This window comes from Miscanthus floridulus, chromosome 8 (assembly GCF_019320115.1).
Source record: "Miscanthus floridulus cultivar M001 chromosome 8, ASM1932011v1, whole genome shotgun sequence".
NCBI lineage: Eukaryota > Viridiplantae > Streptophyta > Magnoliopsida > Poales > Poaceae > Miscanthus > Miscanthus floridulus.
Genome location: NC_089587.1, coordinates 6,264,045 through 6,282,484, shown reverse-complemented (window position 1 = coordinate 6,282,484; position 18,440 = coordinate 6,264,045). Strand labels below are relative to the sequence as shown.

The following is an 18,440-nucleotide window of genomic DNA, read 5'->3' as shown; positions in this document are numbered from 1 at the left end:
TAATTAGATACCGTAGAATATGCAGTACCACCAAGTTGTTTGTGCATGACATAATGCACCTCCTTTGTAGCAATCGGGCACCTTCAAGTCAACATAGAATCCTGAAAATATGGAACCACCTGCTGATCCAACAATCCAGTTTCAATAGAATAGCTGCTGCAAATCCCACTCCAAAGCCCACACCAACAAAGAGAAACAAAAACAACATCGACACCATGAGAGGAGTTTTTCAGATGTGTTTCACTTGGAATATCCGAAGGGCCACATTTTTTGGATAGAGGCGGTCCACAGAGTCCTGCATTGCCATCAAATGAGCTCTCCTGGAACGTCTCGAATTGACGTGATTGTGGTATCCTTCCATTCAATTTGTTATTGCTCAAATTCAAGATGCTAAGGAAGGTGAGATCAGTTAGCTCTTGTGGAATCTCACCTGATAACATGTTGGAAGACAGGTCCAGGGACTCCAGAGCAGTTATGCTACCAAGTTGGGGTGGAATTTGTCCGGTGAAGACATTATGAGACATGTTTAGTAGACATAGTGAATGCAGATTTCCAATCGAAGTAGGAATGCTTCCTTCCAGTGCATTCTCTGATATGTCTATTGCAGTTAAGATCCTTTCAAAGGTCATGGAAAGCCCTTTGCATGATATTGTGATAGAGTCTTGGTAAAGTACTCCTATGTTTGGATGATATATGATATCTCCACTATTGTTATCCTGGCTCATTGATTTCAAATTTTCAAACCATTGTGGATGCAATTTTCCAGAGAAATTGTTTGAGGCCAGATCAATGATTTGCAAGCTTGAGAAGTGTTCTCTATATTTTTCATCTTCAAGATGACCTATTGAACCATGGAACTTGTTGGATCTCAAGACAAGTACACGAAGATTCAAAAGCCCCCCTAGCCAGGATGGAAAAGTATCTGCTATTTCATTCCTTCGAGGTCAAGGACCTCTAAGTCAGTGCAATTATAGAGTGTCCTTGGAAGTTGACCTTCAATCTTATTGCCATTCAAATCTATTGTTTGGACAGGACATCCATTTGGAATATTGAAGGTAGCATCCCTTTGAATTGATTCTCCCTCAAATTTATTATGCTCAGACTATTTTCTATCAAGCATCGTGGTAATAGTCCGCTAAAGTTGTTATACGACAAGTCAAGGAGTCGCAAAGGTGAATGACAAATTGAATCTAGTAAATAACCATTTATATTATTGTGTGACAACTTAAGATACACAGTGGAGCTAAGGTATAATGTGAAGTTTGGAAGAAGGGAAGAGAAACTATTATTTGAATAATCCAATATTTCAGCTGATGAACTTGGCAAAGGAATCGGTCCTTGAAGTCTGTTGGAGCTAAGATTGAAATAGCCCAAGGTATTACTGAATGGGATAACATATGAATTGAGTTCCATGCCAGTGAACATGTTGTGTGAAAGATTTATCACCATGAGGTCATAATTCCATATCCAACTTGGTATATCCCCGCTGATTTTATTATTTGAAAGGTCTACATGAGTCATGTGCTTGGCACGCATTATTAACTTTGGTATTTTTATCATATTGCAACTAGCAAGTCCTAGCGCCACAAGCTGATAGAGATAGGTAAATGAAGAATTATTAATACCTTCCCCTTCTATTACAGTCAGCTTATTGTATGATAGAAGTAAAGAAGCGAGGTTCTCTCCCCATGGTGATGCAAGATCCACTGAGCCCATTATGTTGTTGCCCTCAATATTGAGATCCGTCAAATTAGGGAGCACCAACAATGACCGGGGAATTTGTCCTGACAGATAATTCATTTCCAGGTATACACTTTTCAAGCATGAAGATGAAGCATTGAATTCATGTATCGGACTAGAAAGTTGGTTTTCTGAGAGATCTAAGAATCTTAGAGCTGGAAGAGTGAAAAGAGATGTTGGGATTTCTCCTGCACAAAAAAAAAAAAATTTAGTTACATTGTGGATGCTACTAGCTAGACTAATAAAATTCAATGCTACAAAACCTAGTTTTATGTACACGTGTTGAAACTGTGTGGAAACTTAGGCGCGTTTGGTAGGAATTCAAATTCTCATAGAAACGTTTAGGATCTAGATTCTCTCTGGAAACGCTTCGGGTGAAGAATTAGAATCACTTTATGAAACCATTTGGTTGTGAGCCTAGATTCAGATTCCTACAAAATGTTTTTACAAAAGAAATCATATTAATGAATATATGCTTCAGAAAAGTTCCAAACTTTCTATGTACAAAGAACAACTTAAATACAATTCATTTTAATTTGTTGCACTTAAAGAGGATTAACTGAAAAAAATCACTGATGAAAGGAGAGGTAGAAACGGAATCAGTAGAAACCAGGATGTTGCAGTTTCAAGAACCCACAAAGGAAAAGAGAAACGGAACTGATTTGTCTATCCAAACGCAGCCTTAACTAGCCACACTTCCTACTACAGCAAATAGTGGTAGGAAACTAAATCGAAATAGAGCAAAATAGGAACTAAACCATACTAATACGTTTTTTTGTCATTTATTTAATTTTTTATTTGATTTCTAAAATGGTACTGACCAATGTTTCTAATTTGGTTTTCAGGTTGGAAAACTGAACTGACATAATAAATTCTGCATTGTTATATGCATCACAGAAGGAATGATTTTGGACCAACCCAATAAAAAATAATGCTATATATAGCTATAGCATAACCACTTGAATCCCTCCCACCACTTTGCAACCGCCACAGCACATAGTGCACTGCCCCTACCAGGAGATACTATGCTTGCATCAGCAATTACATTCTTCACAAAACAATGAATGATGCAAATGGAAATTTAGTCCTAGTTTATCCTTTCACACTCAAACTTATTCAATACATATTTTCATAAGGTTTTAAAGAACCGAATTTCTAAATCAATGCGCTGGCTCCATTACTGTTGTTCATTACAAGACAAGATCACAAGAATTAGTATAGAAAACACAAAATACAAAAAAAAAAAACAGTGCAATTTTAGGAGTTACAAATAGTATGGAGTGAGCTTTTGTAGGAGCTTCTACAGAAACTAGGTGTAAATTTATGAGCGAGCAAGTGAACCGTGCCACTAAGATAATTTCCTTCAAGTCGCAGCTCAGTCAACTGAGTCAAATTAGCAATTGTACTTGGCATTCTGCCGAAAAGACCAATAAGAGGTAGTACCAGTGATTTCAGCTTCTTCATTGCACCAACTTCATGTGGTATTGGCCCAGAAAGTTGACAATCCACAATGGATAATATTTCCAGGTTGCTCATATTCCCAATTGCGGATGGTAGTTTCCCAAGTAAGTCACAACCTTCAATAGTGAAAAACTTCAAATTGCTAATACTGGCAACTGCTTTTAATGCTTGCGTTGTGAGGTTGCTATTGGAAATTGCTAGCTTTGTCAAGTTTTTGAGATTTCCAATGGAAGAAGGTATTGTCATGGAGAGGTCAGAGTCTTCGATGCTCAAGCTTCTCAGGTTTTTTATGCCTTCCGAGGACAGTTAACCTAGTTCCATATACAGAACACTTTCGCTACTGAAATAATTTAGACGGCGTTTGTGCTGACCATTTCACGCGCTTTCAAAGCTAAGGCTCTATTTAGATTCCAAAAATTTTCACCCCAAAGTGTCACATCGAATCTTGCGGCACATGCATGGAGTACTAAATGTAGACGAAAAACAAAACTAATTGCACAGTTGGGTGAGAAATCGCGAGACGAAACTTTCGAACCTAATTAGTCCATAATTAGACACTAATTACCAAATACAAATGAAAGTGCTACAGTAGCCCAAACCAAAAACTTTTGCCAACTAAACGCGCCCTAAATATATAGCATTGTCCAAATAAACCTCCATCACACATGAATGCGTGCAACTGCAACATGCCGTGTGCAGTCAGATACTATTATATGTGTGACGACGACTTGGAAAAGACTATCAACTTCATCTCCGAATCTCTGATTGACTTCCAGGGAGACTTGGAAATATATATAATTGACATGAACTCTCAATGAAGATCCATCATCACGGCATGCATGCACTGCGAATATATAAGTGCATGCACGTCATTGGAGCCCCGAACAAAGATCATCTTTCTTCTATATCCTACTGTTACCAGCATAGTAGCATATGGCTTCCATTGGTTGGGCACTATTGGTGCTCTCTCTACTAGCTATAGTACAGCTCCACCCACTCGCCGCCTACGGCGTCCATCCTGATGATGGCAACCTCACCCACCAGTCCACCACTCTGCTCCTTCCCTATGCCATCCAGATCAGGCTAACGATCAGCTTAAACTCAAGCAGTCTTTCAGCTTCCACCCAAACGCCAGGTTCCCAGACGACCTGGAATCCACCACCACTCTTCCGTCTTGGCAAGCAGGCACGGACTGTTGTCTCTGGGAGGGCATCAGCTGCCGCAACTCCTGCTCGGGCCATGTCGTCACTGCCCTCGACCTCGGTGGGTTTGGATTGAACAGTAATGGGATTCACCCAGGGCTGTTTAAGACTTTAATCTCACCTCCCTTAGGGTCCTAGATCTGAACATGAACAACTTTAGGAACTATGACATCTCCTCACTTGGTTTCGAGAGACTCAATTTGCTTACATACCTCAACCTCTCCAGTTCAGGAATCAGCGGTGACGTACCTATTGGCATTAGCAACCTCACAAACCTTGTCTACTTGGATCTTATGCACTACTGATTTCCATTTGAGACGGCGTTTATCGAACTGTAACCTTTCAGGGTTGCGGACTTGCGGTACCTTGGCTGCAAGTAAAAGTTTGGTAAGTTGGCAAGGAACGCTGCAAATTGAACATTCCCAGTATTTATTTTCGTGTGCCGTGGGCTGTAGGTCATTGCGACCTCGACGCTCCATTGTTTTTTCGATAGCTACCCGTCGGGCACTAGCTTTTTTTTCTTTTTAGAAAAATGAATAATTCCGGCGGCCACTAGCTGCAAGTCCACAGTTGATCGGTGGCTTACGTAAGGACTTACGTACAGACGATCGACGTCGCCAAAAAAGCAGATATTAATTCCCGCCAATACACAGATGACAGACCTCCCAGCGCTGATAGATAAAGGTATTGCTAGTTGCTACACTTATGAAGTAGCACTGCACGAGGGCATTGTAAGCAAATCAACATTACTATGATCTTTAGGTTTCGGTTGAAGGACCGACTGATTTAATTAGAAGTAATTGAGATAAACACTACTACAGAGCACACGATCCTTTGCTGACTGACCCATCACTGCCTGCAGTGGCGGAGCTGGCGAAACTCCACGCCTAGGGCTACTGTCCAAGTGCCTAAGCAATTTATATGGGACCAACAAACAACGGACACAATGTACAATTTAAAACATATTTTAATTCCACACGTATTAATTGTACACAACAAACATGATAAAAACATGATGTGATACAAAATAAGTAGCTAATTATAGATGACTATTTGGTTCATCCCTACCTATCATATATATCATCTACATTAGCAAGTGAACTGGAATCTATACATGAATGATTGAACATTTTGAATTAATAGAGAGTGCAACATAAAAATACAATTAACCAATGAACAAAATAATTTGATAATAGGGAACACAACATACTGGATAAATGGATAATAAATGGATTTCAATGTCTTGGCCCTTTTCATTATATATGTAATTCTAGAAGAAGTCTACAAATTGCAGAATAAATAATCCAGTTCAATTCAAATTTTAAAATAGAGATGATTAGACCACTAGTACAGAAAAGATTTCTAGAGGCGGTTAAAATGGGTTTTCATGGGCGGTTTGAAAAATCGCTACAATGCCACCGATTATAAAGATAGAACGTTTACAGCATCAGACATTTAACCATCCCAAGAAAAGCAATTCTAGGGGTGGTTCTGTTAGGATATCCGCCCCTGAAAATGGTATTCCGGCTCTAAAAATCAGTTTCAAACTTTTGGAATTTGAAATTTCCCACCATATTTGAAATCGCATTTTCAAACATCATCTCCATGAAGTCTTCTTCCTCTTCGTCATCTTCATAATCATCTTCCCCACCACCACCTTCTGCAACGTCATCTCACCGTACCGTCATGCATCATGACAAGATGGCATCGTCATTTTCCCTTAATTCTGGTGCATTTGTAGCTTCCCGATTGCTTGTTTCTGTACATCTCTCACCATGATGATCCCAAATTGTGTAGTTCTCTATGAAACCCCTTCTACTAAGTATGATTTTATCGTATTTGGATCATGGCATACTGTACGGTTCCGATAGTCACAACATGGACAATATATATCCTTTGTCTGCTTAATCAAGGCGTGCCTTTTAGCGTCTTCAATAAAACCATTCACATCTTGTATGTAGGAAGCTTCATGTATTCATTTTGTGTACATCCATGACCTGCCCATATCTGGTCTTTGAAAAGAAAATGTATATTTGCATCAAGATATTATTCGCATATAAATGTTGAAGGAATTGTCTATTTTTTTTTACAAATGTTATATTATTCTGGAGCTAGAGCTTAAAAATGATATAAAAAAGCTATGTACCAAAAATGACAAAGTAAATATACAAATTAACTAGAGTTCATGTGAGCCAAGTAAGTTGGGCAAAAATGAGTCTAAATTGCTAGGAAAAATTAAAAAAAAATCAAACATCATGCATGTATCTCTAGATCTACATGAGAACAAAAAATTAGTGAAAGAAATGTATAGGTAAAGTTTGAAAAGATATTAGGGATGCCACAAGCTCACCTCTCAAACCCAACTCCTTCAAAGGTTCAAAGGGCAAAACCTCCCCCCTCTATTTTTGCTATTTCTCGCCTCCAAGTGAGCTCAACAATGGTGCTCAACAGCACTGTCGCGAGGAGAAAGAAGGGTATTTACAGGGATTATTTTTAGGAGCGGTTGACTAAGAGCACCGCCCTTGTCGAGACGCGGTTCTCTTAAGAGAACCATCCTTGACAATCTATCTCTTCTAGAGACGGTTTTGTAAAGACGAACGTCCCCAAAAATCGTATTTTCAGGGGCGGTTGTCTTAACTGAACCGCGTCCCTAGATATGGATACGTTTCTAGGGGCGGTTTTCTTAAGGGAACCATCCCTGAAATTGATTTCCAACAACGGTTATGAAGCTATAGTGCCTCCAGCCAAGGTTGGAGGCGGCGTCCTAAGTCAACCGCCTCTGTTAGAAAAGGCGTCTGTAAAAATCTTTTTTGTATTAGCGGACTTGGACATAGGGACAACTTGATTGGGAAATCAGGAGGAAATGAGGAATGGAGCAATGACATGCTTCACTACTAGAGGTTCAGTTATGCTTTTTTTGAAATGGGAGGTCCAGTTATGCAGTCACTACGGTTGACTGACGCCTGGAAATTGAGAGCGACTGATGGAGGGAGTTGAAGAACCGAGGTAGAGGGCAGAGGCTAGATTCTTGGACAAAAGGACGTCAGGGTGACCTGCGTCTGGGCCCACAGGTAGATCTATTTGCTACAATGCGGCCACACCTCGAACCAATTTCTAGAAACCCTATGATTGAGCCGTAGAGAATTAATGAGGGTATAAAAAAAATTTGTTTCACACCCAAAGCATGTGACTGATGGTTTTTTGCTGCTATGCTAGACCATGCTTCAGACCAATTATAGACAAACATAGAGAATAGAATTAATAGGGGTATAAAAGATTTTTTGGGCCACACCTAGTGCCGTGGCCGTAGTGGCGCTAAGCGTGTACACCCCACCACCCCTGTCTACCAGGTGTGCTGGAGTCGTGTGTGATCTGGCTTCACTACCAGGTAGTACGCCTAGTATGCAGATAATGATTGAGATACTATTGATCCGGTAGTGAAGCTCTGTCTCACTGCAGGTTTGAGCCACAACCCACGGCCAATAGTGATATATCAATGGTCAGTTAAGAAAATGCAAAGGAACACTGCCAATTGAAAACTCCCAATATATATTTTCATGTGCCCTGCCCAGGTTATTGCGACCACAAGGCTTCATTGGTTTTCCGAAAGGATGACCCCGCCACTTGCTAGCTGCGAGTCCACAGTTGGAGGCTTATGTAAGCACTTACGTATAGATGATCGATGTACCATTATGGAACAGTCAATCAATATCAGATCATCACTGCTAAGTATGATGGAGCCAACAGTGATTACGCATCACTGCTGGCCGACCGGGTCATGCATAAGCCTAGCATTCAAAAAATAATTGTTCATAATTACAATAAAAATATCCCAACGTGATCACCGTGTAGACTTGTTCATATGGAAACATTGTGAAATCTCTCCAGGAGTGGATGGACATATATATAGCCTCTGTTGGGCTACCAGGATCTGCTGGCAAAACTTGCTCCCAGATATTTGAAGAGGTTGGTTGCGGTACACCAGCTACTCCTAATTGTGGTGCTTGTTTGGGTGGTCCTCGTGATACATATGCAAGGATGAATGAACCTATCGTAAGTATATATCTTATGCAAATCTGGAAGCATTTATATAAAATAATTAAATAAGCATGGTACTTAACATATATGTACACGGGGTGTGTAACTATATGGTTCTTAACTATCGAATGATAAAGCACCACCGGTTACCTCAAAAAAAGAAAAAGAACTGTCAAATGGTTAATAAGATATATCTTGTGCACATACAAATTTCACTCTTGAGTCTTGACTGGCTAGCTGATGTGCAAATTATGCTTACTTGGGTACATAATTGTACCTCCGTCTATGTGCTACGTTGCTGTTCTAATGTTGTTACTGAATAGTTATGGCTGGAATCACTAAACAAAAATGCACCCCGTGCAGATTTTAGCACTAGCACCTTCTTAGAAGCATTCGTTCCAGGCCGGCTTATCACTGATAATGTGCTGGTGGCTTATGAGCACATTCACTATCTAAAAAAGAAAAAAGGCAAGACTGGAGCTTGTGCAGTGAAACTTGATATGGGCTTACCTCCGCAGCATCATGATTAAGCTAGGCTTCCGAGAATGTCTAGTGAACTTGATCATGAATTGCGTGGAGACTGTCAGGTTCTCTGTTAGGGTGAACGGGCATTTGTCAAATGCTTTCTCTCCCTCACGTGGAATCAGACAAGGTGACCCCATGTCTCCCTATTTATTTCTCCTATGTGCCCAAGGCTTTTCGAGTATGCTGAAATTCTCAGGGCCTAATTTCTTAGCCAAAGGAGTCAGAGTGGGTATTCATGCTCCCTGGGTGTCCCACTTGCTATTCGCCGATGACTGCATGGTCCACACAGGCTAGCGAAAGATGGGGGACACGCTTAGCAGATATCCTACGCTCCTACCAGAGAGGGTCTGGCCAAATGGTGAATGTCGCAAAATCTGCCATTTTTTCAGTGCTAATTGTGACCCTGGTATGAAGGAGGAAATGAAGCAAGCCACAGGTATAATCACAGAGGCGTTAAGTGAGAAGTATCTGGGGTTACCTACAGCTGTAGGGCAGAGCACCACTGAAGCCTTTGAATCGATCCCGGCGAAAATGCGGGGTTTGGTCGGAGGCTGGAGCGAGAAGTCGCTTAGTGGTGTCGCTAAAGAAGTCTTGGTCAAGTCAGTTGCGCAGTCCATTGCTACATATCCGATGAACTGTTTCTTGCTGTCGTCGACTACAAGAAAGAAAATTACGTCAGCTATCTCCAACTACTGGTGCGGTGGTGCTACGGATAGCCGAGCTATCACTACTACAGATATCTTTACCGTGGCAGGCAAAATCGATTAACCGAGGCGGTTGCGATTAACCGAGGCGGTTTCGCAACCGCCTCTGTGCAAAGGTCACGGTAAATGAAACCTTAACCGAGGCGGCCTAAATGCCCGCCTCGGTAAATCAAATAAAAAACAAAAAAACCCTATCCAGCCCTAACCGGGCCAGGATCTGGGCCTCGAGCCACCGCCGCTACCAGCCGCCGGATCTAGAGCCACGACGCCGGATCCGCCACTGGTGCACTTCTCCCCGCCGAATCCACCCCCCCCCCCCCCCCCCCCGTCGGATCTGCCGCCGGAGTGCTCCTCCCTGTCGGATCCGCCATCGGAGGGCACCTCCCCACCGGATCCGCCGCCTCCACGCCGCTGCTCCCCGCCGGATCCGCCCGCCGCCGTCGTGGATCTGATCACCGGCGAGGGAGAGAGTGAGGGAGATGAAGAGAGGAAAAGAGAGGGAGATGGGGAGAGCTGACCTACCTCGGACCCACGCCGGCCGCCGCAACCTCATCGTCGCCGGATCCGAGCCCCAGCAGCCAAATCCGACGCATGCCGCCATCGCGAGGCCCACCAGCCGCGGATCCACCGCCGTGGAGCTCCCCTTGGCCCTCCTCGCTGGATCCAATGCCGGCCGCTGTCACGAGGACCACCCGCCGTGGATCCGCCGGCCTAGAGCTCGCCTTGGCCCTCCTCGCTTCTCTTCCAGCGCCTGCGCCAGCCGGGAGGGAGCCCTGGCCGGGAAGGGGCACCGCGCGGGAGGGGGCCCTGGCTGGGAGAGGGTGAGGGAGTGGGAGGGGAGGGAAGGGGAGGGGAGAGGAAGAGAGTGGGAGCATCGGGCTGGGAGAGGGAGTGGAGGGGAGCGTGTCGGGAAGAGAAGCGCGCCGCGCGATGAGAGACCGAGAGAGGGGCGCTGCGCTGGGAGAGACCGAGAGAGAGGGCTGGTGTCTGATTGAAACCCTAAGTCTTATATTTATATGAGCCCGGAAAGAATCCAATTTGGGCTTTTTTTGGGCCTCTGCAATATTAACCGAGGCCTGCCTCCGAAAATGGGGGTATTTTTGGATAAGGCCCGTCTCGGTTAATGGATTTTAGGTTTAACCGCCTCCGTAAATCAATTTTGCGAGGCGGTTGTTTATGACCGCCTCGGTTAATAAAATTGCCTGCCTCGGTTAATCCCAGGCATTAACTAATGCGGTTGAAATTGTCGCCCGCCTCTGAGGCTATTTTGGAAACGTTGCGCAAAAGATTTTGTGTAGTAGTGTATACATTGGAGACGTTGGTAGGAATTCACACTACCAAAGCGCAATGGTGGCATGGGGTTCCGGGATGTCAAACATTTTAACATAGCTATGCTGGGAAAACAAGGGTGGCATTTGATGACTGCCCCAAATACGCTATGTGCGTGGGTTTTGAAGGGCAAATATTTCCCCAACGATGATTTTTTTAATACCAAAATAAGAGGAATTCGTCGCACACATGGCGAGCAATCTTGGCTGGTCGTAAGGCCTTGGAGTGCAGCCTCATTCGTAGAATTGGGGATGGGGAAACAACAAATATTTGGAGAGATCGCTGGATATCAGGTGCCATTGGCGGTAAACCTATTTGTCCGCGACCTGGGGCTATGGTTCTGCGGGTTTGTGAGCTGCTAACAGCCGATGGCGTTACCTGGAACTCACAAGCTCTCGCTGAGTACTTGCTGTCCATGGATGCACAAGCGGTGAAGAGGATTCCGCTGGGTCGGTGTCAAGGGGTCTTCTGGGCTTGGTCCGCCGAGTGCCATGGCTTATACTCAGTTCGGTTGGCATATCGCCTGCTAGCGGAGCAAGAATCCCATGAGCAAGACCATAGAGAAGGCCGGGCATCACATTCGGTGGCTGCTGATGACCCTTTTTGGCAAGAATTGTGGAAATGTAAAGTTCCTCCAAAGGTCAGAGTTTTTTGGTGGAGAGTAGCACATGACTACATGTCGTGCCGTGCTAACCTTCATCGAAAGCATATAGATCCATTGCCGACCTGTAAAGTTTGTGGAATGGAGGATGAGACGACTTATCATGCACTCACCCAGTGCAAGTTTGCAATGAAGTTCTAGGACAAGCTTAGAACCCTCACTGGCATCAAAGTCCCTAAGCTATGCCCTAGTACTTGGACATGAGATTTGCTGGACAACTCTCTATGCAGTGAGGGAGATAGCGGGGTAATTATATGCGGTATGTGGTCCTTGTGGATAAGTAGGAACGACCGCCACCATGGCAAGGTTCCTATAGACCCGGGCAAAGCTCTAGAATGGGCTATCGATACTTGCAGTGAGCTTGCCAATGGCTTCAAGGCGGCCACTGGAGGAGAGGCGACGCAAGTAATGCGCTGGCGGCTGCCGGAAGATGGGCACTACAAGATCAACGTTGACAGGGCGTTTTCTCCTGAGTCCAACTCTGGCGTGACCGGGGTATAGTAATGCGCAACAACACAGGTTCTTTGTTGAGGGCATCAACACATTGGTTAGATTCCACCGTCTCGGCGCTTTTGGCAGAGGCTGAAGCTTTTTAGGATGGCGTCTGAATTATACTAGAAGGAACAACTGATCATATTGTATTGGAAACCGACTCTCATGAACTGGTGGCTCTGTGGAAGAACAGAGGGAAGCACTGTTCGGAGAGCAAGGCAATACTTGATGATGTTGAGGGGATGATCTCCAACCTTACCATGTTCCAGGTTGTCCATACCAAAAGAACGGCGAATTTTGCAGTACACCTCTGCGCCCAACATGCTTCTTCAATTCTTTTCTAACTTCCTTTGTTTGGGCTGAGTCCCCTAGCTTCTTGCAGCCTTGTCTACAATTTGATTGTAATAACGCTGTTTAATCAATGAAGCGATCGAAGATGGCAAAGAGCTTGCGGAGCTGGTCCTCGGAGTAAGGGGACCGGTCAGCGAGGAGGTCGGGGGCGATGAGCGCGACGAACTCAGAGAACTCGATGAGGAGCGGGTGATGAGCGCGTCCAGCTGGTCGGCGCTGGACGTCAGGCTGCCGTCGGCGTTGCGGTCGAAGGACCGGAAGATCTCCCGCAGCTCCGCCAGCTGGTCGTCGTCCATCCACGGCTGCTGCTACTACTGCGACGCCTGGCTGATGGTGGCAGCCACGGAGCTTCCACCGCCCCATCGGATGCTTGACATCATCGTCTCCAGCGACAAGGCGGCGGACGGTGCCTGCTTGTGCGCGGCAGAAGCATCGGCGGTGGGGGCCGTGGTAGCGTTGCTCATGTTCAGATCTCAGGAGCGCGAGGAGGGAGATGGGGAGGATGATCGACGAATTGGGTGGAGCGGCCGGAGAAGACGGATCTTCCCTCACCTCCCTGGAAAGTTGGCGTGAAATTTTTGCATTTTGGTCCCTTTTGAAAACATTTTTTACAAAAAGACCTATGCCAAAACGTTTGCTGAAAGTAGACCATTTTTTAGGCATCTTAGAACATGACGCCAAGGTATGAGGGTCGGCGTCGACTGACACGACACCGAGGTCTTGCCACGTCACGGACGACCCCGGTCGACGATGACACAGTGGTGCATGGGGTCCGACATGTCGGCGTTGTGTCAGCCAACGCCATAGGCCCAACCTCGACGCGGTGGGACTACACGCCGAGATATTGGCACCATCCGGCGCGCGGCCCAGATGGCCCAACAATGCTTCGTGGCCTAATAGCTCGGCGCGGGGTCACTTAACGTCGAGCCACCAGACTCGGCGTGGCCCGACTCAATGCCGAGGTCTAGACTCTTGAAGCCGCGCCGCGGCCCCCTTCTTCTTCCTCCCTCCAATCTGAAAGCGCCGGCTCTCTGTCTCCCAAATCCCCCCACGGCCCCCACGAAACCCTAACCCCCAAATGTGACCCTAGGTGCCTAGATCTCGTCTCCCGAAGCTTCCTCGAGGTAATGGTCCCTCCCCTCCTCCAATCTATCCGCGTAGATGTGCTTGCATTGTCTCTAATTATGTGGAATCATGGGTGTATGGTGTTTTGGTATATGTGTATTTGCATTTGCAAAATGTATGGCTTAGGTTGATTGAGTGCATTGTTGTTTAACTGTTTTATGTGCTGAACATGTTAGGTTAGTTTGGTTTCTAGTTATTTTGGTCATTAGGGTTCTTTGTTTATTGTAGGTGTCATTAGGGTTAGTTATTTGTTGGTCATTAGGGTTAGTATGTTTTTTAGTTATTTGTTGGTCATTAGATTCCAATTTTTTATGACTAGAAATGATTATGTTGTTGGGGTTGAAAAAGATGAAATGATATATTTTAGTTTCTACTTATTGGATTGACACTCGCATGATATATTGATATGTGACACTACTTGTTGTGTGATGGCTGTAGATGGATAAATTAGTGAGGTTGCATCATGGAGGCCGTATTGTTAGGACAAGAGATGATAGTTTGGAATTTCTGGACATGTGTGAGGAGTTGTTGATTTTTTCTGAAACACCATCTTTGACCCAGTTAGTGGAGCGAGTGAAGGTTAAGTTAGGCTGGAATGAAGGAGACGTGCATGTTCAGTTTGAAGGTGTCATAGATGTTGGGTCGTCGAAGGGTCCTCGGATCAAGCGGTTGCTCAAAATTACAAGCGAGTCTGAATGGAATGATTACAAGGCAGTTGTATTAGCCTCAGAAGTGCGATCTTTGGATTTAGTAGTAAGTAAGGAGTCCGGCTTAGGAAATGATAACTTCGAAGCATGCTCATCTTCCCCCGCTCACATAGGTTATGGTCCTTTGTCTGAAGAAGAAATACTTGTCACACAACTAGGCTACGGTGGTGGTGAAGTGTTTGGATCGCTCGAGCGTGATGGAGGTTGGTTTGAGGGCGGTGGAGATGAGGAGGAGAATGCGGTTGCCGATGGTGAGGGCAATCATGATAGTGATGAAGAGGATGATGATTATGTAATTGGTGATGCAGAAGAAGGTTTGGACGACGCTAGCGGAGACTTTTCTATTGAGGATGAGCTTAGCGACGAAGATGATCTTAGTGGTGAAGAAGACTTTGGTGATGCTAGGGCTATGAACCGTTTTGACATGGAGATAGCTGGAGATGATGAATCCTTCATAGAGGAGATAGCCGAAGACTCTGATGACGATCGACCTGTTGGTCGTCTCAATTTTAGGGAAATAGAGATATTATCTAGGGTCTTGCCTTGGAGAGATCCACTAGTTGGTGATTTCGAGGACCTTAGCCATGGTCATAGGGCAGTAGCTGATGGTGGGCCAAGTGATACAACAGTGCCTGATGTTAGCGGTTGCCTCATCATACGGAAGGGCATATTGTTTGCTACCATGGATGAGTTGAAAACATGGTTGCAAGAGTACTCCATTGTACACAACCGACCTTTTAGGGTCATCAATTCATTCAAGGAGAAGAGGTACACTGTTGCTTGTGAAGAACAATAGTGTGGTTGGAGAGTATATGCTAGGAAGACGAAGGCAGGCAAATGGAAGATTACCTCAATGAAGCAACCACATGTTTGTGCCACTGCTGAGGCAGAAGAGAACCATCTGCAGCTCAATTCTAGGTTCATTGCAAGGCAGCTATGCCCCATGGTGAAGCATATGCCAACCATTACGGTGTCTGCATTGGTTGAGATCATCTTCCAACGGTACAATTACTATGTCAAGTATGGAAAAGCATGGAGGGCAAAGCAGCGTGCACTGGAAATAATATTTGGAAATTGGGAAGAAGCTTATGAGCACCTCCCTGTAATGTTGAATGCAATGAGGGCTATAAATCCTAGGATGCACTTCGAGTATTTACCTAAGGAGGGTGAAACACGGAATGGTAGCCAGGTATTTGGAAGGGCCTTTTGGGTGTTCGGGCAGAGCATCGAAGCATTCAAGCATTGTAGGCCCATCGTCTCAATTGACGGGACCTTTCTTACAGGGAAATTTGAAGGCACAATGCTTGTTTGTATTGGGACAGATACAGAAGACCAACTTGTGCCATTGGCCTTTGTGATTGTTCGGAAGGAGGACACGGATAGTTGGTGTTGGTTTCTTAGGCTAGTAAGACAAGTGGTAATTGGTCTGGGACGTGATGTTTGTGTGATATCCGATAGGCATGTTGGCATTCTGAATGTCGTAGAACAAGAGATTCTTGGTTACGGCCAAATACATCACCGGTGGTGCACCAGACACCTTGCTCAGAATCTTATAAGGCGTGATCACACAAAGGACAACTTCAAATTATTTGAGGAGGTTTGCAGGCAGCAAGAGGTTCAATTATTCAAAGACAAGCTAGATGCCCTGAAGTTAGCCACAAATGTTGATGGCAGACAATTCTTGAGCGAGTTGATGGCATCGAAGGATAAATGGTCACTTGCATATGACACCAGAGGTTGGAGATGGGGCTTCATGACTAGTAACATGGCAGAGATGTTCAATAGCCTTCTAAGAGGTTGTCGTGGTCTGCCTATGACTGCTATTGCCTCATTCACCTTCTACAAGTTGAATGCTTGGTTCGTTTCGAGGAAGAAGCATGCAAGGTCTCTATGGATAGCCGGCAAAGCTTGGCCACTTTTAGCATCTCAGGAACAAGCTTTCTCAAAGAAAAAGTCTAAACGACAGAAGGGTTCATGTTTCAATCCGATCAACCATGGATATGAGATTCTAGAGGGTGGTGGAACTAACATTGGTGGTGAAGACTGGGGTGCTCGAAAACATAAAGTAGTGATCAATGAGAACAAGTGTACGTGTGGAAAACAGACCATATACCATAGGCCTTGCTCCCACATGATTATAGCCTGTCGCCTTAGACGTGTTGACACTGAGGTCCCTCCCCGTATGGCCGCGGAGTTCTCTTTGAGGAACCTAATGAGCACCTAGAATCCTCAGCTCGAGCCATTTCTTGACGAGAGTCAATGGCCTACTTATGATGGCCCCAAGTATGTGGCTGATCTTGGTTTACTCTGGAAGAGTAGAGGACCTAGGCGGCGGCGGAAGCGGTTCAGGATGGACATGGACCGAGCCACGAAAGGTAGATCAACCACGAGTAAGGTTGTGACACATTTTGTAGAGGACACCCAAAAGAGCTGTTGCTCTGGTTGCCATAAGACGGGCCACAATAAGAGAAAATGTCCTGAACTACTTAGACAACAGGTATCCACCAAGCTAGCTACTTGAATTGCTTTGTGTAATAGTGCATTGGTTTACTTTTGTTTTTTTATTGTTATGTTACTTCGTACCACATATACATGCTTTAACTTATACTAATGCTTTGGCATTCCTTATGTTGCAGGATGGATCAGTTCCCCCTTCTTGATCCAAGGTTCGATGAGCACCACTGGGCTTGGAGGATCGAGAACGGAGAGGTATATTCAATAATTCGTATGAAACAGTGCATTGTTCATCTTTTGCTCTATAGTCCATGCTCTTTATAAAGTGACATGAACTAATACTTTTTCATGCTTGTCTTTTTTTTGCAGGTTTTGAATGTGCTGAGGCCAATGACACATGAGGCCTCTACGACCATGGTCTACGACGAGAGGTACACGCCCCTCCTGAAGCTGGCGAACCTTGCTACCGTTGCTCGTGTTTGTCGTCGAGGCACGCCACCTTTCAACCCAGCGGTGCTGATGGCGTTGATAGATCGGTGGCGTCCGGAGACACACAGCTTTCACCTACTGTGCGGGGAGATGACGGTCACTCTCGAGGACGTTGCCATGATCCTTGGAGTCAAAATCTGAGGATTCCCAGTGACAGGAGACACGGAGTCTGAAGGATGGCAGCAGCGGGTTGAGCACTTCTTGGGGCATCCCCTAGCGGCAGTTGAGGCTGGCAAGAAACGGCGCAGCAGTGGGGTGTCCCTGAGGTGGCTTTGTCAGCAGTTTCGGGAGTGCCCACCCAACGTAGACGCCCAGACCGTGACATACTACTGTCGGGCCTACGTCCTGCACATGTTTGGTACAGTTCTCTTCCCTAACGGCACTAGAGACACGACGTCCTGGATGTACATCCCGTGCCTTTGGAACTGGGAGGATGCCAGCAATAGGAGTTGGGGCTCGGCTATACTTGCCTTCCTATACCGTTAGCTTTGCGAGGCTTGCCGCCATCCTGGAGGCGCGCACGCTATAATGTCAGGGTGCATCACACTGTTGCAGGTAATAAAGCAAAGTTGTACAAGTTTCCACTACAATTCAATGTTTTTTCTTAACAAAAGTGATTAACATGCAAGTTTCCACTCTTTTTTGCAGATTTGGATGTGGGAGAGGCTTCCAGTTGGGAGACCGCATCAGCTTGATCCCCCACAACCTTGGTTTCCTCAAGGAGACGCAGTTGTCGCCCCTACCGTGGCACACCTCTACGAGCGAGCCCACGGAACTTACCACGTGTCATGCCACGCGTACATCAGCTTCACCAACGAGCTAGACACCCTTTTGCCACAGCATGTAAGTTTCCCACCCTTTTGGCCTAATCGAGGATATGTGCACAAATTGAGCGTCGACTAGTTGATGACGACGTTGTGTACAGGTTGAATGGCGCCCATATCGGCGGAGGCAAGTCACGGATCTCAACTTGAGCTCCTTGTGCACGGTAGACGAGGATGTCTGGACGATGAGGACCCCCTTATTTGTTTCTATGTAGTGGAGTACCATCTCCCTCACCGTGTAGCACGATAGTTTGGTAGGCTGTAGCCTTCTCCGCCCGAGGATTTCTCCACCGGTTGGCAGCTCCACAAGTACGTAACATGCAATATTTTGTTCGTTT

General features: G+C 45.4%; 1 pseudogene; it reads right to left on the bottom strand.

The window, feature by feature from the left end:
* Positions 1–88: 88 nt before the first annotated feature.
* LOC136468485 (receptor like protein 27-like) lies at positions 89–1,521 on the bottom strand (annotated as a pseudogene).
* Positions 1,522–18,440: the final 16,919 nt, after the last annotated feature.